The sequence below is a fragment of the Loxodonta africana genome, chromosome 2 (genome assembly GCF_030014295.1).
Source record: "Loxodonta africana isolate mLoxAfr1 chromosome 2, mLoxAfr1.hap2, whole genome shotgun sequence".
Taxonomy (NCBI): Eukaryota; Metazoa; Chordata; class Mammalia; order Proboscidea; family Elephantidae; genus Loxodonta; species Loxodonta africana.
In genome coordinates this window covers 143,554,995-143,579,517 of record NC_087343.1, presented here as the reverse complement: position 1 = coordinate 143,579,517, position 24,523 = coordinate 143,554,995, and positions in this window count along the sequence as shown.

Here is a 24,523-nt window from a genome sequence, read left to right as displayed (position 1 = left end):
ATTTTTTCAAATAAACAGCTTTTGGTGCTGTTAACTCTTTCAATTGTTTTTCTGTTCTCTTTTTCATTTAGTTCTGCTCTAATTTTTATTATTTGCTTTCTTCTGGTGCCTGACAGTTTCTTTTGTTGCTCTCTTTCTCTTTGTTCAAGTTGTAGGGATAATTCTTTGATTTTGGCCCTTTCTTCTTTTTGTATGTGTGCATTTATTGATATAAATTGACTTCTGAGTACTGCATTAGCTCTGTCCCAAAAGTTCTGATAGGAAGTGTTTTCATTTCCATTGGATTCTATGAATTTCTTTATTCCATCCTTAATTTCTTTTGTAACCCAGCCACTTTTGAGCAAGTTGTTTTTCAGTTTCCAAGTGTTTGATTTCTTTTCTCTGCTGTTTCTGTTATTGACCCCTACTTTATGGCTTTAAGGTCAGAGAAGATGCTTTGTAATATTTAGATGTTTTGGATTCTGTTAAGGCTTGCTTTATGACCTAGTATGTGGTCTATGGTAGAGAATGTTCCATGTGCATTGGAAAAGAAAGTGTACTTGACTGCTGTTGGGTGGAGTGTTCTGTACATGTCTATGGGTCAAGTTGATTGATTGTGACATTTAGATCTTTTGTGTCTTTATTGAGCTTCTTTCTGAATGTTCAGTCCTTTACTAAAAGTGGTGTGTTGAAGTCTCCTACTATCATTGTGGAGCTTTCTATCTCACGTTTCAATGCTATTAGAGTTTGTTTTATGTAACTTGAAACCCTGTCATTGGGTGCGTAAATATTTAATATTGTTATATCCTCCTGGCATATTGTCCTTTTAATCATTATATAGTATCCTTCAGAAATTAATATTGCAACTCCTGCTCTTTTTTGATTGTTGTTTGCTTGATATATTTTTTTCCATCCTTTGAGTTTTAGTTTGTGTCTTTAAGTCTAAGGTGAGTCTCTTGTATGCATCATATAGACAGACTGTGTTTTTTAATCCATTCTGCCACCCTCTGTCTCTTTATTGGTGCGTTTAGTCCATTTACATTCAGTGTAATTATGGATAGGTTTTTTTATGAGTTTAATGCTGTCATTTTGATGTGTATTTTCTTTGTGTGTGTTGTCGACAGTCTTTTTTTTCCATTTAATTTTTTATGCTGAGTGGTTTTTCGTTATATAATGTCTTTTACTCTCATTTGTTGTTGTTGATTTTGTTTTTGCTGAGTCTTTATGTTTTTCTTGTATTTTATTTTAATTTGTAGGATTGTTAGCCTCCTTTGTGGTTACCTTAATATTTACCCCTATACTTCTAAGTTTAAACCAACCCTTTATATCTTTATATTGCCTTGACTTCCTCTCTTCATATGAAAGATCCATCACTACATTTTTTTAGTCCCTCTTCATTGTTTTAATGTTGTCATCTTTTATATAATGACATTGTTTTTTCCCTGTTTTGAGCGTTTTTGCATCTTGATTTATTTTTATGATTTCCATTTCTGGGTTGATATCTAGTGCTCTGTCCTGTGTTCTAGTCTTGGGTTGTTATCTGATATTATTGATTTTCTAACCAGAGAACTCCCTTTAGTATTTCTTAGTTTGATTTTTACAAATTCCCTAAACTTCTGTTTATCTGGAAGTGTCCTAATTTCACCTTCATATTTGAGAGACGGTTTTGCTGGATATATGATTCTTGGCTGGCAATTTTTTTCCTTCAATACTTTATATAAGTCATCCCATTGCCTTCTTGCCTGCGTGGTTTCTGCCGAGTAGTCTGAGCTTATTCTTATTGACTCTTCTTTGTAGGTGACTTTTCATTTATCCCTAGCCACTCCTAAAATTCTCTCTTTGTCTTTGGTTTTGGCAAGTTTGATTATGTCTTGGCAACTTTCTTTTGAGATTTACCTCATGTGAGGCTCGATAAGCATCTTGGATACATATGTTCTCATCTTTCATGATATCAGGGAAATTTTGTGTCAACAAATCTTCAGCAATTCCCTCTGTATTTTCTATTATCCTTCCATGTTCTGGTATTCCAATCACTCGTAGGTTATTTCTCTTGATAGAGTCCAACATGATTCTTAGGGTTTCAGCATTTTTTAAAGAATTCTTTTATCTAATTTTTCTTCGAGTATATTGGTGCCAAGTGCTTTATCTTCAATCTCACTAATTCTGTCTTCCTTCTCCTCAATTCTGCTCCTCTGACTTTCTATTGAGTTGTCTAATTCTGAATATTTATTGTTAATCTTATGAATTTCTGATCTATGGATTCTTGCAGGCTATTAAATTTTTCTTTATGTTCTTGAATAACCTTTTTAATTTCTTCAACTGCTTTATCTGTGTGTTTCTTGGCTTGTTCTGTGTTTTGCTTGATCTCCTTCCTGATATCTTTAGAGTTCGGTATATTAATCTTTTTTGTCCTTTGGAAATACCAGGAATACATCTTTGTCTGTAAGATACCTTGATTCTTTCTTTTGAGAGCTTGTTGAAGTAGTTGTTGTCTGTTTCTTTTTGTGATTTGATAATAGACTGTTGTCTCTGAGCCATCTATGTTATTGTATTAATTTATTTTATGTTTGCTTACTGTATCCTAGCTTCTTGCTTTGTTTTGTTTTGATATGCCCAAATAGGTTACTTGAATGAGCTATCTTAATTATTTGTGTCTTTGAATCTCTAACATCATGTCAGCAGATGGCTAGAGCTGTTTCCAGGTGTATGAACCTAGAAGTCCATTCACTTTTCTTGCATGGATTCAGCTCAGGTGTCCAAGTAGTTGGTCATCAAGTGTGTGGTACAGGCTCTCTCCTACAAGGGAGCAGGAGTGATTGGTGTAGTCACAGGTATCTTGTTGCAACAGGGAGTCATGCTCTGAACAAGGCAGGGGGCTGACAATAATCCCCCCAGTGTCTATGAGGAAAGTGTACGTCCCTGTTCCCTAGATTGCTTGGGTAGGTGGTTTCTGCAGCTGGATCATGGGCACCCAATGCTTTTGGTTGTAAGGGCTGGGAGGCACAACTTATCCTGGACCCCCATCATGGGTGGCTAGGTGATGTGGGTGGAGCCACCAGTCCTCAGGCTCCTGATGTGGGTAGGTGAGGACCCTGTTTAATAGGCAAAGCAGTGTCAAACAACAAAAACCCACCTCTCTACCGCACAGCTGAAACAATTGAAGTCAGATCTCAAGCACTTACACTGTCTCAGTAACAAGGACCTAATCTCCTGAAATGGGCCCCCACAGGACCATGCAGGGGTGAAACATATTCAAAGCCTGTGGACTATTTGTGCCTGGACAGGAGCCACTTCTGTCCTGAGCTCCCCAGCTTAATGGAGCTGGCAGATTATCTTCTCCCCCAATTGTTAATTTATTCCTTCTCCAAGGCCAGGAGAATGGCTCAAGGCATGCAGCGGAACCTATCTCAGGCCCAGGGAAATCGACAGCCACTGAAGTCAGCTTAGGGGCTGGGGGCACAGTAAAATAAACACAAGTACTTAGCTTTTGCTGAAAGTGCTGTTCTTCTCTGGTTCCAGAAGTGTGAGTTTGTGGCTCACTGTCTCTCCCTGAGGAAACCGCATCCCAAACACTACTGACAGCCGCATTGCAGTTGCTCAGGTGTTCATGCCTGAGAGGTGCTATTTCCTGCCAAGTCAGGTCTGGCAGCCCTTTGCCTCTTCTGCACCATCTCTCCCTCTCCATGCCACTCAGTCCAATTTCCTAACTTTGCTTTTGGTGTTCAGGGCTTCTAGCTTGTCATATATATAGTTGTCTCACTTGTTTTTTTTTTTTTTTGGATTTTTGTTGTAAGAGGGATCACCGGAAGTGTCTGACTACTCTGTCATCTTGGCCTTACCTCCCTAACTTTATAGTTTTAACTCCTATTTCCAAAACCTACCTAGGATGTGCTTCCCCAGCATGCACTGTGTGGCTCTGGAATCTGTATGGCTGATTTCAAGATCCCACCCCTTGAAACTTCCTGTCTTCTTTTTAGAACCCTAACAACAACAACAACAACAACAAAACATTACCATTGAGTCGATTCCAACTCATAGCAACTCTACAGGGCAGAGTAGAACTGCTCCATAGGGTTTCCAAAGAGCAACTGATAGATTCAAACTGCTGACCTTTTGTTTACCAGCTGAACACTTAACCATGGTTCCTGTATTCAGAATCCTGCTCTCTGATAAATAGATAGCTAAGGAACCAACTAGAGGTTACAGACTATATCATATGTGCATTTGTATACCCCCTGTCTACCTGTGCTATAATAATAAATAATAACACCACCACCAATAATAATAATAAAGCATACATTTATATAGTTTTTACAATATGCCAATTATTGATATACATTAACTCATTTTATCTCATGACAGCTGCATGAGATAGTGTCATAGATTGAATTGTGTTCCCCAAAAAATGTGTGTATCAATTTGGCTGAGCTATGATTCCCAGTATTGTGTGATTATCCACCATTTTGCCATCTGATGTGATTTTCCTATGTGTTGTAAATTCTGCCTGTGTGATGTTAATGAGGGGGGATGGGTGGCAGTTGTGTTGATGAAGTAGGACTCAATCTACAGGATTGTATTGTGGCTTGAGCTGGTTTCTTTTGGAATATAAAAGGGAGAAGCAAGCAGAGAGACAGAAGGACCTCATACCACCAAGAAAACAGTGTTGGGAGCAGAGCGCGTCCTTTAGACTCTAGTCCCTATGCAGAGAAGATCCTAGTCCAGGGGAAGATTGATGAAAAGAACCTTTCTCCAGAGCCAACAGAGAAAGCCTTCCACTTGAGCTGACACCCTGAATTTGGACTTCTAGCCTACTTTACTTTGAGATAATAAATTTCTTTGTTAAAGCCATCCACTTGTGGTGTTTCTGTTATAGCAGCCCTAGATAACTAAGACAGATAAAAAAAAAAAAAAAGGTACTATTATTATACCAATTTTACAGATGAGAAATTAAACCCATTTATTGAGTTAATGAATTGAAGAATGGAAAGTTACTATGTGTAATTATATGGACTGCCTTGAAACAATTCCTACTTCAAAGGAGTAACTCCAACAGTAGGAATTTGGGTGCCTGTGAGCCATCTAAAAGGAAAGGTATTTCATTAGGCTGAGGCTGAGGTGGGAAAGGATCAGTCTTTCAAACCCCTTCAGTTACTCAGTACTCTACTTATACAGTAAGATATTTCACAACTCTCTCCTAAACTATAGTCTTTCTTCAGACAGCTCTGCTCTATCATTTTTTTCTGATTTTAAAGAGTTCTAGGAGTTAAGAAGGTTGTGAACATGCTTGACAGGTGTTCTGTGGAGAACTTAGAACTTGCAAATCCTCGTAGATTATTAGAGATGAATAGACAAAACCAGCCCAACCAGCTGGATGAGTTTGCGGGGTCTCTGTGTTATTTTTTTTTCTGTGTTAAATTTTCTGTGCCATGTAACAAACTACTACAAACTCAGCAACTTAAAACAGTGTCCATTTATTATATCACAATTTCTGTGGGTCAGGAACCTGGGCATGGCCTAACTGGATCTCACAAGGCTACAATCAAGACTTCAGCTGGCCTTCATTCTTATCTGGAGGTTTGACTGAGGAAGAATCTGCCTCCTAACTCAGCTTGTTGGCAGAATCCAGTTCCTTGCAGGTGCAGGATTGAGGGCCCCAGCTTCTTGCTGGTTTTTGGCTGGAAACTACCCTGAGCTCTTTGCCATGTGGACCTCCCAACATGGCCACTAGCTCAGGAGTGGCTAGAGTGTCTGCTAGCAAGCAGAGTCCTATATACCATAATGTAATCACAGAAGTGACATTCTGTTGCTAGAAGCAAGTCACAAGTCCCGTCCACACTCAAGGGGAGGAGATTGTACAAAGGCATGAGTACCAGTAGGTGGGGTTGTTGGGGGTCACCTCCAGGCCTACCTTCCGTAGTCCCTCAGGACACTCTTGAAGAAGGAAGCTCCATACAGTCAAACAGAATTATCATGTGCACTGCATCTACCTACTATGTGAATGGGCGAGATGAGGGATCCTGTCCAACTTGTTTATGGAGGCATCCCAAGTTTAGAACAGTGCCTTCTTCTCAATAAATGTCTGTGCGTGGATGATTGAGTAAAAGGCTTCTGTTATCATACCTGTTGTAAAAGAAGGGAATAGACATGATTGGCAGTAATGAGGCTAGAAAATATACTTACCAGTAACTTGATGTGTAAAAGTTAGCTCTTTAGTGCTGTTTATTCTGGTTAACTTGTCCATTTTCTACTGAAGAAAGTTATAGCCCAAGAAATTGTTTAGAAAACTGGTCCTGGAGAAAGGAAGGAGGAAAAAGATCCTCTGTGAGGGCACCATTTAGGATAGACAGAAACCCAACCTGTTCCCAGCAGAGCTTGGCGCTCAGGCTCGCTGGTGGTTCTGGCTGGCTCTGCTATTCATAGAAACTTTGGGAAAGCTACAAAAATGTTAACAAGGTTGCTAGTACCTTTTTAAAAACAGAATTCGATATACTGCAAATCTCACTTGAGCATAACTTTCTTGAAGTCTCTAAGTAGCAACACTGGACACAAAGAGAAAGAAAATGGCAATACAGAGAGACTGAAACAAGGAGGGAAGATTTTAGCCTTAAAGCGGCCTCCAAGAGCCAACCAAAAGCAGAAGCCCAATATTGTCTGGAGTCATTGAGTACTTGACTGTTCTTTCCAGAGTGTTTCCTCAATAGGCCTATCACATTGTGCTAAATTTAATCCAAGAGGTGAAGCTGTAGTGCGGAGACACAAAGGAGCAGGGACAGAAGGACAAGAGCACAAGTCAACTCTCAAAGTGTGACCTTTGCCATTCATTTAAAAGATGTAGGAATAGAACAGAGCTTGGTCGGCAAATAGCTACATGCTAAATAAGTTTGATGTTTCAGACATTGGTTGTTTGTGTTTCCATGTGTAAGTGTGTGTGTACGAGGTAGACACAGGAATTAGGGAGGGCATGCACAGCCTCACTTTCCATAAATCATATTGTTCTGGACAAGGGTAATAAGGAGCCCTTTATGAGGGGCAGAAAACATTGGGCTTTCCTGACACAGTAATCTAAGGTATCTGTGGAGAATTAGGGGCGTCAGAACTTGGAGAATGCCTTTGTTCTTCCTTTCAGCAGATTCTCTAAAATCCAACTGCACAGAAACTTTTAAACGAGATAAAGGCTGTACTCATAATTCGTAAAAATTATGAATCAGAATATATTGTATAAGTAGGAGGCAGGTCCTGAAAACCAGCAGGAGCAGCTCTAAGAGGGAGAGATTTATTTCCAAGAAGAAAGAGCCCTCCCCTTCCCCCGACAAAACCACAGTGAGTAATCACTGTCATCTTTCCACCCACTATTTGTACTACAGTATTAAGTGTACTAGTACTATTTGTACTAGGATTTTCTAATACATGATTCTCGTCTTCTCTGTCATTGGCAGATCACACTATCTATAATTCCCAGACTGAGTGGCCCACCATTTATCTGAGGGTATGAGGGCTTTCTTTGTCTTGTTCCTTTTCCTCCTGCACCTGCCTTGCAACTGAAAATGAGACATATTACTTGTCTTTAACACTCACCCCTTATTCCTTGCTTAATTGGTTGGGCAAAGGCATCAAAACACTTGTTCTCCTTCCCTAAAATATTCAAACCATCTCCCTGTCCCAACTAACCTAAGAAGGAAGCTCAGAGGCACTCAAACACTGGCCTATCTGGCCATTGTTTGTGATTATAAATGATATTCAAAGAAGACACATTTTAACTCTGCTTGAATGCACCAAGCTTGGAGAGCTTTACTCAAGAGACAGAATGTACAATGGCAAACATTTTACAAACTAATTGGGAACAGTCAGAATTCTTGGTGCTAGCTAAGAAGATATGTAGTCACAAGGGAGAGTTTTCCCTTAACCCTGGGTAGGAAGGCCTTTGAGATTCTGGCTTTGCTGCATTCTTTGGGTTCACAATGAGCAGAAAGAATACATAACGGACTTAATGAACTTAAACATTAACTGGCATTTAGTAGGGAGCCATGCATGCCAAGGATGCTCAGAAACGAGGATAATGATATTGAAGTCAACTCTCTTTTTAGCAAAGAGGGCAGACCTTATGTCAGAACCTTTAACAGTCTCAATAATGATGAGAAGAAGGGAGAGGAAAAAATGGGAAACGGTAAAGAACACAAAAGTTGTAAGTGGGTGCATTAGTTTCCTAGGGCTGCTGTAACAAAGGACCGGAAACTAGGTAACTTAACAGAAATTTACTGTCTCACAGTTCTGGAGGCCACAAGTCTGAAGTTCACAGTGTCAACAAAGCCATGCTTTCTCTAGGGGAAGATCCTTTTTTTTTTCAATCTCTCCCAGCTTCTAGTAGCCCTAGTTGTTCCTTGGTTTATGGCAGCATAACTCCAATTTCTGTCTCTGTGGTCACATGGCATTCTTACCTCTGTGTCTCTTCTCCTCTTTTTATGAGGATGCCATTCAGATTGTATTAGGACCCACCCTACTTCAACATGACTTCATGTTATCTGATAACATCTGCAGAAATCCTATTTCCAAACAAGGTCATGTTCATAGTTATCAAGGGCTAGATCCTCAACAAATCTTTCTGGGGACACAATTCAATCCATAACAATGTGTGTCACTCCAGAACTTATGGCCAAGATATAGCATTCAACAAAGTTGAAATATATTTCTTGTGCTTAACAAATAAAGTTGATGAAAAGAAGGAAAATAAAGTTTACCTGGGACTTGAGTAGGTTAAGAAATAGAATTTTATTTTAACATTGGAGATAGTTCAGCCTTTATCAAGATTATGTAAAACTTCACTAAAATTTGTCCTCTAAGCAAAATCACCAAGTCTTTTCTAGACCTTATTTTTTTTTCACTGAAAAATTTGAAGGGCCTGCTTATTGTTGTTACCTGTCCTGAGTCACACGACTTGTGGTGACCCCATGTGTTGCCAGGCAGAAACCCCAAGTGCTGCTCAGTGCGACTCATCTCAGACAATAAACGAGACACGAAGGTGGGAGAGTGGAAAGGTGCCTTTATTTCATTGCGAAAGGAAAGGAAACAGTCAGGGCTGCTGCTGCCAAGACTCCTCAGGGAGGGAAAGGGGTAGATTAGGGGTAGGTTACTTTTAAGGGGTTTACAAGCAGGAAGTTCATACAAGTGACATCAACAACATTCTTAATCATACTGTGCAGGCATAATGGGGTTTACATATAACTGCATGCACCACATGTTCAGAAAATGACAATTAAGCTCCACTCAGAGGCAGGGAAATTAGTATATATAAGGTATTTAATGAGCTAAAAGGTTATCCTGAATGTCAGCATGGTGCTTAAACTAGTTTCTGCCAATTTTCTCTAGTTTTAGGCAGTAGTTAAGGAGAGGGGAACCAGGATTTTTATGTAAAGCTATAGGGTGTGTCAAGCAAAGGAACCAAGATTTTAATATAAAGCTATGGGGCATGCCAAGCAAGCTGCTTAAGGTAGTAAAATTTTCTGCAGTCTGGGGATTTCCGTCTTACGTGCACAACAAAAATTCTGCCGATCCTGTGCCAACCCCTTGATTGGTTGTGGATCAGACTGTTGTGGTTCATAGGGTTTTCAGTGGCTTATTTTAGAAATAGATTGCCAAGCCTTTCTTCCTAGACTGTCTTAGTCTGGAAGCTCCCCTGAAACCTGTTCAACAACATAGCAACACATAAACCTCCATTGACAGATGGGTGATGGCTGCTTCTGAGGTGCATTGACCAGGAATCGAATCTGGGTCTCCCACATGGAAGGCAAGAATTCTACCACTGAACCACCACTGCTCCTAGATGGGCTGCCTAAGAGAATGGTAAATGAAAAAAATGTATATATAAAATCAGATCATCGTGGCTTTTTCAAACACATCAGCCTGTGTGTAACATTGGGTGTCATTGCTGATGGGAGAAAAACTATTCAGCTCTTCTCCCTGCCATTCACTTGGGAACCATTGACTCCAAGGAGGTGGAGATCAGGATGGGAGTTCTCAAAGGGTGCTTCTCCCTCTCCAGTTTCTCCCATCATCAACAGAACAACATTCTTATCTGACACTTCTGTAGATCTTCCAGTGTTCCCAGCCTCCCCTGAGGCTAAGCGTAATTTCTTAATTTTAGAACCTGCTGTTGGGTCTAGGATTTGACCTCTGGTCCTGTGTGGAAACTCAAGCAACAGCGAGAGGGAAATTACCGCAGCCTCTCCTGCCCTCCATGCTAGGTCAAAAGTTTCTAAGTGGACATTGTGTTTTTCCCACACATGATTGAGCACAGTGTAGATGTCATTTTATTAAAATGTTAAAAAAAAAACTTCACAAACTTTATCTTAGTTTTCTAAAACATGATGCACTTGCTAATACCTGACATGATATTGGGTGGGTGGCACACAAATAGGGTGTTTAGTAGCATTGAATCAAATAGCGAGAAAGTCATCCCCTTTTCAATTATTTTTTAGTTCTTTCGATTATATTTTTTGAAAAGCGTCAGGATGAAGTCAGTATATTCTTAACAGCTGACAGCTGATGATCTGTTTTTAATAGAGAGCAGACCTTGGGTCAGAGCCTTTAGCAGGCAGAAATACATACAGCTAGCATTTACTTGTTTAGTCTCCGTATATTTATTTTTATACTTTAATTCTATCACCAGGGAAGGGATAGTGGTGTTCCATTTACCTTTTTAAGTTAATCTATATTAAAAGTTGAGTTACTTTAAAGAAAACACTAACGAAATAATAGCACAGGTTGTATTTGAATATCGCAAAAATTGCAGTTGAGTTGCAAATGACTGAAATTTCATAAAAAAGAAACTTACTTCATTTAATTCTTACAGCAACTCTATACAAAAAAAAAACTCTATACAGTTAGGTTTTATTCAGCACATTTTAGTGAAGAGGAAACTGAGGCTCAAGGAGCTTGTTCAAGATCATTCATCTAGTTATTTGCAGAGGCAAGATTCATATCCAGGTGTGTTTAACTTGTTCACCAGGCCCACAGCATTTTTTGAGTAGGACAGGAAGCCTTTAAAAGAAAACATTTCAGGTATGGGGATGTGACTAAGAAGGGCTTACATAGCCCTCTTTAGACCGGTGTTACTTGTATGTGAATAGTCATTTCTTTAGTCAGTCAATATACTTGTACTGAGTGCCCACTATCTGCCAGGCAATAACCTTGACATTGTACTGAATTATGATCTTTCTGGGGGTAGGCAAAGACATTGGTTCCCAGACAAAACAAAGAAACAAAAATCAAACAAAGTAAAACAAAATGCAAAACAGGCAGATTTCTTTTTCCGTGAATATCGCCAAGTTGCTTCAGAATGATATAACCACCAAAAGTTCACCACGTTTTATCTGCAGCAGAGTGTACTGACCTTCTGCCCTGGACCAGAAAGTAAATATTAATGGTTGCACCTACACAGGAAAATTGTACCATGACTATTTTAAGGCATGGGACTTTTAAGGTAGGATATTCTCTCATATTCAGTCTCTGCTTTTTTGAGTTACTTAGTGTTGGCAATAGTTCCCAGTGGTTTTGCCAGAAAAATCATTGGGGTTTTTTAAAGACTACCTAGGAGAGTTGCCAACACATAAAATTCAAACTGAGACAAGGACCAGAACGCAGCCCCTGGACACAGTTTTGAACTCACTCATATTTTCTCCCCGCACGCTGCCATCTAGTATAAGAAGTGACCAAGAACTTATGTCTAGTGGTTGGTATCATTTATGATAATGGACAAATCTGTAATCTCTATAATACTGAGAACCAGAGGAGCAACAGGGAGAAGAGAACCAAATGCCTCTCTGTGAGCTCCATTTTTTTCGTGGGACCTCCATCAGTAGCCACACCCATGAGGCACCCATAGAAGTCTAGACTGCATTCCAAAAAACCAAACCACTGCTGTTGAGTCAATTGCAACTCATAGCAACCCTATAGGACAGAGTAGAACTGCCCCATAGAGTTTCCAAGGAGCATCTGGTAGACTCGACCTGCCAACCTTTTTGGTTAGCAGCCATAGCACTTAACCACTCTGCGACCAGGGTTTCCAGACTGCATTAGCAACCACACAAAAAAAACAAAAACCAAAGCCACTGCCCTAAAGTTGATTCCAACTCATAGCGTCTTGATAGGACAGAGTAGTACTGCCCCTTAAGGTTTCCAAGGAGCAGCTGCTAGATTCAAACTGCTGACGTTTTGGTTAGCAGCCTAGCTCTTAACAACTACACTACCACAAGTTGCCCCTATAATCTTGGGAATCTTGGAGGTCTTCTCCCTCTTCAGCTGAATCAGAGGAATAGAAATTAGAGTTTACTCCTGAACATAAGCCCTTTCTGTCTGTTCATTTGGGGGATTTTCCTCTACCTCTTCCTTCTTTGTGAAGGATTCCCAGCCTTTTTTGGAGTGCCTGGAAACTCACCTGGTCAAACATCTCCTGAGAGGCAGTCTCTACCCTGTGATATCTTGGTACCAACTGTCCCTCTTCAGGAGAAAATTTTTACTATGCCTAATCAGAAATAATTAGTTGGGTTTCTGCGAGACTGATGTCCACTCAGTCAGTGGGTCCAGCCAATTTGACCATAAAAAGCTATTTTTAAAAATATCTTCCAAAAAATGTTGGAGACTACCATATGGTCACATTTGTTCCTTTAGTATTGGTTGAGATGATTTGAAATGACAAAAAATCAGGAGCCCTTTTAAGTATTTTTGACACTGATTAATCCTTAAGTAAATACATTTTTTAAAACATAGTACATCAACATCTGAGGCAGATTATTATCTAATAAACAAATAGATGGAAAAAGGCTTCCCAAGGAATCTCTAGTCCACAGATTGGAAAACATTATATTATGTTGTAAGTTTCTTGAGGAGAAGGTCTATTTTTTAGTCAGCTTTGTACCCCTAATGCCTAATCCAGTGCCTGGCACCTAGCAAGTGCTCAATAGGGACAATAGATATTTGGGCTTTTTTTTTTTTTAGCTAGTATTTATGACATTCATAGGAGCCATGGTGATGCAGTGGTTAAAGTGATCAACTGCTAACCAAAAGGTTGGCAGTTCGAAACCACCAGTGGCTCTGCAGGAGAAAGATGTGGCAGTCTGCTGCCACAGAGATTTACAGCCTTGGAAATCCTATGAGGTTGCTATGAGTTGGAATCAACCCAATGGCAGTGGGTTTGGTTTGGTGGTATGACATTCATAGAACTTTTATCAGTGCTAGAACTGTTCTAAGTTCCGTACATGTATTAACTCATTTAACAAACAACACTAGGGTGTAAATGATATTATCACCCACATTTTACAGGATAAAACCAAGATCTTCAGTAATTTACTCAAGGTCACACTGTAATTCGAAGAACCAGGAAGACTTTATTGCTTTCCTGTCATTAAATGTAACTGCATGGCAGATCAGGTGTCCACAGCTACTGGCGTCCTAGGGGGCCTTGGACACTGCTGAATGACTGTATTAATAGAGTGCTACTCGGACAACTCCACCCCATACATTAAATAGGCATTAATCTTTCATCTCTTTACAAATTGCTGTTGAATCAACTTTGACTCATGGCGACCCCATGTATGTCAGAGTAGCTGCTTTTTTGGAAGTTGATTGTCAGGCCTTTCTTCCAAGGCACCTCTGGGTAGACTTGAACAGCCAACCTTTCGATTAGTAGTTGAAAGCATTAACCACCTGCACCACCCAGGGACCCCTGCTTGTCTCTAGGCTACTAAGAAACACATTCACAAACATACATCAGTTCGTACTTCCCGCCAGTCCTTACCTGGCATATTTTGTATAGTAAGCTTTCACACGGTTTTTGAGAGAATGAGGGAATACATGAATGAATGATTGAATGAACGTTCATTCCTTGAGGAAGACTTTAAATTATATCAATTACTTCCTTCACTGGGAGGTTTATGGCAACGGTGTGAGCCGTTCAATGAAAGAAAAATTATGTCAGGGCTTTAGTTATAGGAGTTGAAGAATTAAAATCTATCAGAAAAAGAGAGAAATGAGGCAGAGAGAGGACAGGAAGCAGAAGCTTGCCCAGCACAGTCAGTCAAACTGCTGTGTCCACTCAGCACCGTGTACCACAGCACAGGTACTATGGGAGATGCAAAGAGAAAGTGACAGCTCCTGCCCTTGAGAGCTCACAATCTGTTAGAGAAGGTGAAACATGTACATCAATAAACATAATACAAGCCAAAATGTGACCAGTGCTATAAAACAGAAAGATTTGAACCATGTCCTCTGGGAATACCGAGAGGGGCCAGACGGCTCCAGCTAGAGGAAGCAGGGAATGCCAACCTCTGAACTGTCTGTATTTTGATTAACAGAAATTAGAGAGAAGGTCTTCCTACATAAGTGAAACTCTCTGAAACGTAGTGGGGAAGGAGAACTGGCAGTTCACTCTGGTTGATTAAACAGAGGTTGCATACTGGCCAGATCTGGACTAATCATTATTTGGCTAGTACATTATTGCTTTGTTTTGTTTTTAATGTTGAATTTGAATGACTTGAGGCAGTATGTGGGCTCCGTTTCACTCATTATTCTCCACTGTCTGACTTACCTGTCCATTCACACATTCACGTTACCTGCTGTCTCTGCGGGCATTAGAATGGAGGACTCCCCCTGCACTAAAGTAGAGAGTGTCTTGGGGCTTAGTGGGGAAACGGGGAATAAGCAGGAGTTCTTAATCTGGAATTAAAGTGGGGAGGAAATGAGGCAGGGTTGGCTGAACTTACATGGGGAAAAAAATTGCATCTTTATTTTTCACAAATCTCAAACTGAAACTTGACATTTCCTTCATTTTGAATGTGGGCCAAAACTCACAATAGTATAGCAATACCTGTTACTCTGGCGCAAATAAAAATCACATTACGGTTATTGCAGAGGTCTCAAATTACTGTTTATGCTCATCACTACTTTGAAATTATGGTAGATTTACTAAGCCAAGGGAAATCCTGGTGGCATAGTGGTTAAGAAGCTACAGCTGGTAACCAAAAGGATGGCAGTTCGACTCCACCAGGCACTCCTGGGAAACCCCATGGGGCAATTCTACTGTGTCCTATAGGGTTGCTATGAGCCAGAATCGACTCGACAGCCACAGGTTTTGGTTTGGTTTTTTGGTTCACTAAGCCAAAACTGTTGCCATTGAATCAATTCCAACCCATACCAACTGTATAGGACAGAGTAGAACTGCCCCATAGAGTTTCCAAGGACCGGCTGGTGGATTCGAACTGCCGACCTTTTGGTTAGCAGCTAAATGCTTAACTACTTGTACTACCAGGGCCCCGATAGACTTACTAACCTGTTAAAAAAAAAAAAAAAAAAAACTCATTGCCGTTCAAGTCAATTTCGACTAGATCTTGTTATTTTATGAGTTAATAAAGAAGCACATGTATTATCTAAAACAATTTTTAAAAATATTTTGATATAATTTCTATATAACTGATTTCTTTTGTACTCTTATGAATTTGTGTGTGTGTGCAGAGGGTGTGGGTGTTTAAAAACATTATTCTGAAAAGGGTCCGCAGGTTTCACCAAACCATTAAAGAGGTCTGTAACACAAAATGGGTTAAAAACTCTTGCTGAGATCATGGAAGCTCCATAGACTATCCAAACTCCCTGAGGCCCCAAATTGCTGGGCTGAGGGCAGTGGGGACCATGGACTCTGGGGAACATCTAACTCAATTGGCATAACATAGTTCATAAAGAAAATGTTCCACATTCTACTTTGATGAGTAGCCTCTTGGGCTCTTAAAAGCCTGTGAGCAGCCATCAAAGATAATCCACTGATCTCACCACTTCGGGAGCAAGGAAGAATGAAGAAAAGTAAACACACAAGGGAAAGATTAGTTCAAAGGACTAACAGACCACATCTACCAAGGCCTCCACCAGACTGAGTCCAGTACAACGAGATGGTGCCCTGCTTCCACCACTGACTGCTCTGACAGGGACCACAAGAGACGGTCCCAGACAGAGCTGGAGAAAAATATAGAACGAAATTCTACCTCACAAAAAAAGACCAAACTTACTGGCCTGACAGAGACTGGAAAACCCTGAGAGTATGGCCCCCGGACACCCTTTTAGCTCAGTAATGAAGTCACTCCTGAGGTTCACCCTTCAGCCAAAGATTAGACAGGCTCATAAAACAAAATGAGACTAAAGGGGTACACCAGCCCAGGGGCAAGGACTAGAAGGCAGAAGGGCACAGGAAAGCTGGTAATAGGGAACCCAAGGTCAAGAAAGGAGAGTATTCACAATTTGTGGGGTTGTTAACCAATCTCATAAAACAATATGTTCACTAACTGTTTAGTGAGAAACTAGTTTGTTCTGTAAAACTTCATCTACAGTACAATAAAAAAAATTTTAAAAACTCTTGCTAAAGGTAGTTTAGGATCATATAGTACTGAGATTTGATATAATGTGGTCACCTCCATGGTGGGACATGCTGTGAGTAGCCAGTCAGTTGAAAGGAAGTCTCCTCGGGGGTATGGCCTGCATTGAATGTAAGTGGACTTCCTGGCAAGGATCCTGGGCTTTTACTGCTCTGGATCCTGTAGCTGGCTCCTGTTTGTCTGACCGTCAGTTCTTGGGACTTGAGCTAGCAGCTTACCTGCCATCTTGCCTGCCAAACTCAGAATTCATTGATTTTCACAGTCTGTGAGCAAGAGCCCTGCCATCTGACCTGCTGATCTTGGGTTCGCCAGCCCCTGCAGCTACATGAATCAGGAGAGGTCTCTATCTGGATCCACGGACTTGGGACATTCCAGCCTCTACAACTGTGTGGGCCATTTCCTTGATATAAATCTCTCTCTATATATATATTTTAATACTTTAATGGTTTTCCTTCTCCAGAGAATCCAGCCTAAGACACCTTGGCAACTTCTACTTCTTTGCCATTTACCTATGTAATAATTCGCAAAACTACCATCAAACTCATAACTTTTACTGGCTAAGAGATGTAATTTGATCATTCATTCTTATGGACTGGTAGTGTGGGATCCTGCTAAGTGTGTCGACACACACATAGATGATACTTATTTTATATTAAATACAGCTTGAGCTGTGTCTTGGTGAAACTCCTGTAAACTACAGACATTCATTTTTTTAATATAATTTTTATTGTGCTTTAAGTGAAAGTTTACAAGTCAAACCAGCATGTCACATAAAAACATTATACATACCTCGCTACATACTTTTTTTTTTATTGAGACAGCCCGCTCTCTCCCTCCACTCTCTTTTCGTGTCCATTTCGCCAGCTTCTAACCCCCTCTACCCTCTCATCTACCCTCCAGGCAGGAGATGCCAACATAGTCTCAAGTGTCCATCTGATCCAAGAAGCTCACTCCTCACCAGCATCCCTCTCCAACCCATTGTCCAGTCCAATCCATGTCTGAAGAGTTGGCTTTGGGAATAGTTCCCGTCCTGGGCCAACAGAAGGTCTGGGGGCCATGACCACTGGGGTCCTTCCAGTCTCACTCAGACCATTAAGTCTGGTCCAGACATTTATTTTTTTTTAAAGACTCCCTATCACCCACTGGGATTCTGGGAAATCAGCCCAATTTGGCTTATCAGACCCCACAAATATTTATCAAGATAGCATAAGACAAAAGAGAGTCACAAAACCACTTACATTAGGACTGTTACGTCAGCTGCATTAGACTGAGTTTCCATCATCCTAAAATAAGCTAGTCTTGCCATTTTAAAAGCAAAAAAAATTAGAAAAAATCACTCACTGTCTTAGTCATCTAGTGCTGCTATAACAGAAATACCATGAGCAGATGGCTTTAATAAGAGAAATTTATTCTCTCACAGTCTAGTAGGCTGCAAGTCCAAATTCAGGACATCAGGTCCAGGCGAAGGCTTTCTCTCTCTGTCAGCTCTGGAGGAAGGTTCATCAATCTTCCCCTGGTTGAGGAGCTTCTCCACACAGGAACCTTGGGTCCAAAGGACACACTTTGCTCCCAGTGCTGCTTTCTTGGTGGTATGAGGCCCCCATGTATCCCTGCTTGCTTCCCTTTTTTATATCTCAAAAGAGATTGGCTTAAGACACTGTCTAATCTTGTAGATCTCATCAGTGTAACTGCTGCTAATCCATTTTATTAACATCACAGTGATAGGATTTACCACACATAGGAAAATCTCATCAAATGACAAAATGCTGGACAACCACACAATACTGGGAATCATGGTCTAACCAAGTTGACACATACTTTTGAGGTATACAATTCAATCCATGACACTCACCTTATAATAACCCTTTGTAAGGGATTTTGAAATTTTTATTAAAACCCTCCAAATATATGTTTAGGGAGGTGAAACAGAATTGAAAAGAGGTACTATTCTAGGGCAATATTTATATGGTCTTTCCTTGACTATTATATGTCTTCTGTCATGTGCTTCCTTGTATTATTCATGTTAGGTAACAAATTATCAATAAATAAATACATTTGTCCCAAAATAAGTTTTCTGTATAAATGTTCATAAGCCCGTCATTGTATTAGTAATAATGATGGTGATAGAGATAAGTAATACAATGATATAATTTTTTTCCAAAAAATTCTAGCATTTACTTTAATAATAACAGCTCCCATTTGTTGAATATCTGCTGTGGGCCAAGCATTGTACAAGACTTTATTTAAATACATGATCTCACTTAATCCTCCCAGCAATCCCAAAAGCAGCCTTAATATCCATATTTTTGTACAGACGAGAAAACTGAGATGCACAGGGTATGAGCCCTGAGCCAAGTTACAGAACCATAAGTGGCAGATTTGACTTCTATCTTCAAGACTATATTCTTTCCTCTTCCTTACTATATTCAACAATGTATTACTAGCCATTTCACTTATTAGAGTTTGTTCATTGTGTTTCAGTATCTCATTTTACAATATCTGGATCGAAAGGTGGGAATGAACAGTGATAGATTCTATTTTATAATGGAAAATCATACTTTTTGTAATGGTGAAGGATCAGTCCTTAAGAAGGAATGTAGCCCACAGGGCTAGATGGCTCCATTCTTCCTTCCAAGACCTTTGGTCTGAGCTTCTTCATTTCTTTAACTACCAGCTACTACCCGTTGCCATGGAGCCAATTCCAACTCATGGCAACCCCATGTGTTACAGAGTAGAACTGCTCCATAGGGATTTCTTGGTTGTAATCTTTATGGAAGCAAACCACCAGGCCTTTCTTCCATGGCATCAGTGAGTGGATTCAAACTGCCAACCTTTAGGTTAGTAGTTCAGCACAAACCATTTACTCTACCCAGGGACCTTCAAGGCAGCCCCCAGGAGTCCCTGGGTGGTACAAACGGTTAACATGCTTGGCTGCTAACCAAAAGCTGGAGGTTCGAGTCCACCCAGAAGCACCTCAGAAGAATGGCCTGGTGATCTACTTCTGAAAAATCAGTCATTGAAAACCCTATGGAGCACAGATCTAATCTGACACACCTCTCTGGGTGGACTCGTACCTCAAACCTTTTGTTTAACAGCCAAGCACTTTAACTGTTTCCGCCACCCTGGGGACTCTTAGGGGCTGCCTTAACCATAAGTACATTAAACAAGTACAACTCATGGTATGTGACAGCGTCCCACTGTCTCTTTACAGTTGGCTTAGTTTTCCCTTCCTCTCAATGAATTCCAGCATACTCCATCACTTTTCTGCTCACTCTTAGAGAATAAAGAACCTTAGATCACTTTTATGTTAGAAACACACTCCCCATCCAGTTATTAGAATGCCTAGTCCCACATAATGTGGGTAGGAGCCCTGGTGGTGCAGTGGTTAAGAGCTCGGCTGTTAACCAAAAGGTTGGCAGTTAGAATTCACCAGCTGTTCCTTGGAAACCTAATGGGACAGTTCTACTGTGTCCTATAGGGTCACTATGAGTCAGAATCAACTCAATGGAAATGGGTTTAGTTTTTGGTTTATATGTATATGTAAAACTCTTTCTTGGATTTCATGTTAAATCTTTTCCCCTTTCATAGTCAGGACTGGCTTCAAGGAAGAGTGACGGTGGACCTTTCTTCTCTTTCTCAGCTCTTCCTCAGCCTGCTAAGTAAGGCTCCCAGCCCCCTGGGGTTGGAAGAAGAAGAAAGGAGTACAGAAAGTTCTTTCTTGACTGGCGTCACCCTAAGTGATATCACCCTAAAGAGCTTTGCACTACCTGGGCTGGCAGAGAACCAGTTTTCCAACGGTTCCTTTGACAATTTGGGTTTCGATCTGCCTCACTACCCTCTTTGGTTCATATCTCAGAGTTTCAGCCAAAATTTTTCATTTAACAACCTGTGACATTTGCCATTATATTAACCATATATATTATGGATCATTTTCACTTTGGTGGGTAAAAGTGTGGAATAATAGTCCCTTCGGTCAGTAAAACTACATATAAAAAATGTTGGTTGGCCCTTGTTCTAGTACCTGAAAAATTCTCTTATTATCACTTTTCATGCAAAACATTATCTTGACTTTAATTTGAAAATGGGTTATAGCTCTAGTACCTCTTCTACGGACATTAATTCTTTCTTCAATTTGTTCCATATTTTGGTGGTTTTCAATAAGTAAGTACTCTCAACTCTGGTCATCCTATGCCTGGAATTTATATCAATCTTTTTCTCCCTGCTGACATAAGATTTTCATATGAGTTTATCATGCTTTACCTTGTTTATATGTAAAAATGGAGAAGAGAGCATCAACTAAAATTCTCCATCCCCAAAAGTTTGCATTCTAACTGAAGACTACTGCAACATTCTTGGTCAATATCCTCTGTGCTGTTGAGGGGCATTTGAGAGATTCATTGGAGTTATAAATTTTAAAGAACAGTAGCACTTTAATTTTTAAACACTTTAATACCTTTCCACCCTTGAGATTGTATCACTGTATCAGAGATCAGTACGGCAATTACTCAGCATGGTGGCGGAGGGGGGGACCTAGGGTGGGGCCAGTGAAGTGCCATGGTTAGAAAATTTAAGGAGGTACTCACTCTCAGGGTTATGCAAGTGCAGTGCCTCCTTATATTTTTCACCCTAGGTGCTCCAGTCTCCTCACCCTAGTCCTGACCCTATGAGTCAGAGCTGCATTCATTCATTCATTCGATAATATTCTTGAGTACCTTCTGTGGGTCAAACCCTGTTCTTGGTACTGGACATCCAGAAGAGGAGCAATCAGATAAAACTTCCTGTCTTCAGTATTGGATAGTGATAGGTGCTATGGAGACAATAAAGCAGAGAAGCGGGAAAGGAAGTGCCAGGATGAGGTGGGAGTGAAGACTATCATTTTAACCAGGGTGGTCAGGGAAGGCCTTACTGAGAAGGTGACATTTGAGCAAAGAATTAAAGGAAGAAATGTTTTTGAACACTTGACAAAGTGTTCAAAATATTCTACAAATTTGTTGCCAATAATTAATAAATTTCACATAAAAATATGGCTTGAAACTTCCAAAGACCTGGCAACATTGAGCCACATAACTGTATGACAAGAAGCTGAGAGGGGCTGATCGCTTTACACCAAGCCAGGGCCTTTATATTGGGCAGGCATTCCCCAGTTCTCCAAGTCCCCATCTGCCTGCCTTGCTCAATTGCATCATCTGTTCATCCCCCATAGATGTCTGAGATTGCAAACCCTTGCTGGAATGGTAGCTATTGCAATGAGATGGTCTGCTCACCACACCATAAAGAAATGACTCCCCTAGCAAAGCAAGGAAGGCCTTGATTCTGGACTGCCAAGATGAAGGCTGTTTACTTAGTTGCTTGAAACTCAGTAGGGACAGATATCAGTGGTCTTTTCTGTGTAGTGGCTGAAATTACTTTGTTAAAACCCTGGTATTCTAGTCCACATATGTTCTAACTTTCAACCAGTCTTTTTCTTGGGGAAAAAAAAAATCAGTTCTGGGGTGTGCAAGGCATGATTTTTCTGTTTCAGCATAATTTCAGTACAACAGGCAGCCACAGGTGTTTAAAACCCCACCTACCTGCTGGCACATGTTGAGGACAGGAATTTTCCGCTTGGGTAAGATGCCCATACTCTTCACTGAAGAAGAGATCTGTGATGGTAGATGGTACCGGCAAAGAGACATCTGTAAAGTGATGACAGAGAGACATTCGCACTACAGCCAGGAGAGGCAAAGGCAGGTTGTCATAGTAACTATCGCTTACATTCTGTGCTTTACATGGATTTTGTTTTTGCAACTATTTCTCTAAATTATAAGAACATTTTAAACTGAAGCCAAGTAGCTGACAACAAGTTGGGATTTCTCAACTTCAACTTATGTAAAAATCTCAACTGTGAAATTACATCAAACCAGTTTTGTTGTAAATTGAAAGTAGCTTAGGGCATTGTGACATTGAAGAAACATGGCCAGAGTCTTTATTTGTCAAACGGTGTAGAATTCTGGATGCATTCCAGTTAACTCATTATATTTACACTGGCTTAAAAAACTCCAAACCCTGCCTAGTCTACATACGTTATGTCTTTGCTTTATTTCACAATCAGCTGGAAGGGGAAAAAAAAAAAGAAAAAAACAGGAGAGGGAAGTATATTTTCAATCTTAACTCCAAGTGGGATATTGGAAAATTGAGCTTTCATCTTAGTGAAAAATTAAAACTATGGATAAAAAATCAAGGTTGTTTTTAAAACAATTTTGCAGAATAATTATTGGTCCATTCGCATAGCTTGAATACTAAACTCACATCAGTTGCAGAAAAACTTTATTTTGGGGTAATCCTAAGAAAATTTGTGTAATGGGAGAAATTTCTCTTTGGTGCAGAAAATCTCTTTTCTTTACTTTTGCTTCGCTTTTAACTGTCTCTCCCACCTACTGCTAGACACTCAGTTCCCGTAATCTCTTTCTCCCATGCTCCTGCCTCCTCTCTATCAAAATATGGGCTAATAGGCAGGAAAAAGAAATTTTTGTCTTTTAAAAGAAAAAAAAAATTCAAACATTGTTCCTGATTTTTAAGAGTGTGAGGTAAAGTAAGGGGAAGAAAGAATGTGTTCCCTTTATAAATTCTTTGACATGCCTCTCCTCTTAAGCAAATTTTGCAACGGATGCCAATCATTTTGTAATGAGAGTTTTTTTTTTATGGTTTTCGTTTGAAAATCAAACACTAAGCAGCAGCATCTGGCCTGCAGATTGTTCTGTTAACTCTTGTATGTCCGTGTTGCATCCCAAGGTGCTATTCCATTGCGTCAGTAAAGGCGCCTTGCAATTCTGTTTTCCTGTGATGTTCTGAATTAACATACACTCTAACTATGTAGTAGACTTGCAGACTTGAACTTAGCAAAGAGAAAAACAGAAGAAACCCTATTTTTTATTTTTCCATAAAACAACTCTTCAGGGTTTTTGGTAACACGTTTTTATTCTGTTTGCTTTTAAAACTTCCACTCTAAGGAAACTACATGTGTGAGAGAGATTATTTTAAAACATTATTATTAAAATAATATTATTGAAAATGCAATTAAGCAACCTGACATGAAAAATTTGGGGAAAAAAATTATTGAGGAATTTATCTTTGGGTAGGAGCCTCTTTCCTATGTCTGAACAATGGGCAATGGATTTTTCTGCTTTTGCTGAAGCTGAGCCTGCTCACCTGTTTTCCTTTTATTTATCATTCTTAGGGTGCAGAAACGTTTTGAGATGGTCCCAAAACAGATGATGCAGACCATCTTCTGTCCTCAAATCAGTGCATTATGTAAGAAAACAGTCACCTCTCCTCTACTTTCTGTGGCCACACCTACCACCCCACCCCAGAATTTCATTTCATCCCCTCTCTTCCTTGCCTGAGTAACCTTAGCCTCCCTAGACTACTGGTCCCATCTGCTTCCTTTCTCCTTCAATCCCCTCCTCTTCGAATGTCTTCTACCCTTCTTGTCCCTTCCTTTCTGACCAAAAAAAAAAAAACCTGGACACCTCCCCCCTGTTCTGAAAACCATTTCTTTACATGTGCTGTCACCTCAGGAGACTATTCTGTCAACTTCCTTTCCCCGCCAGTTGCCCTGAACAAGCACTCTACAGCAGTGCTTCTCAAATGAGAATCGTCTGGGAAATGGTGTTAGAATATAGATTCTGATTCAGTAAAGGCCTGAGATTCTGCGTTTCTGACAAGTGCCCAGGTAATGCCTACTCACTCAGGTGACACCCACACTACAGGACTCTACAGTCAGTACCTCCACTGCTCATTGTCCACTCATCCCTCACCAGCTAATGTCCACTTCCTCTAAAAAAAAAAAAAAAAAACCTTGCCTAAATGGTTCCTAAATATCACCACTGATCTGCTTATCCTCAAACCCAAAGGCTTGGTCCTCAGTCCTCGAATTCCTTAATCTGTTCACTGTATTCTTTATCACCATTGACCACCCGTCACCCTCCCTTGAAATTTTCTTCTCTTGGATTTGCTGACACCATACTCATTTGACTCTTCTTCCACCTGCAACTCCTGTTTCCTTTGATGATAGCTCTCTTCACCTGTCGTTGTGTGCCGTCAAGTTGATTCCATCTCAGAGCAACACTATTAGACAGAGTAGAACTTCCATAGAG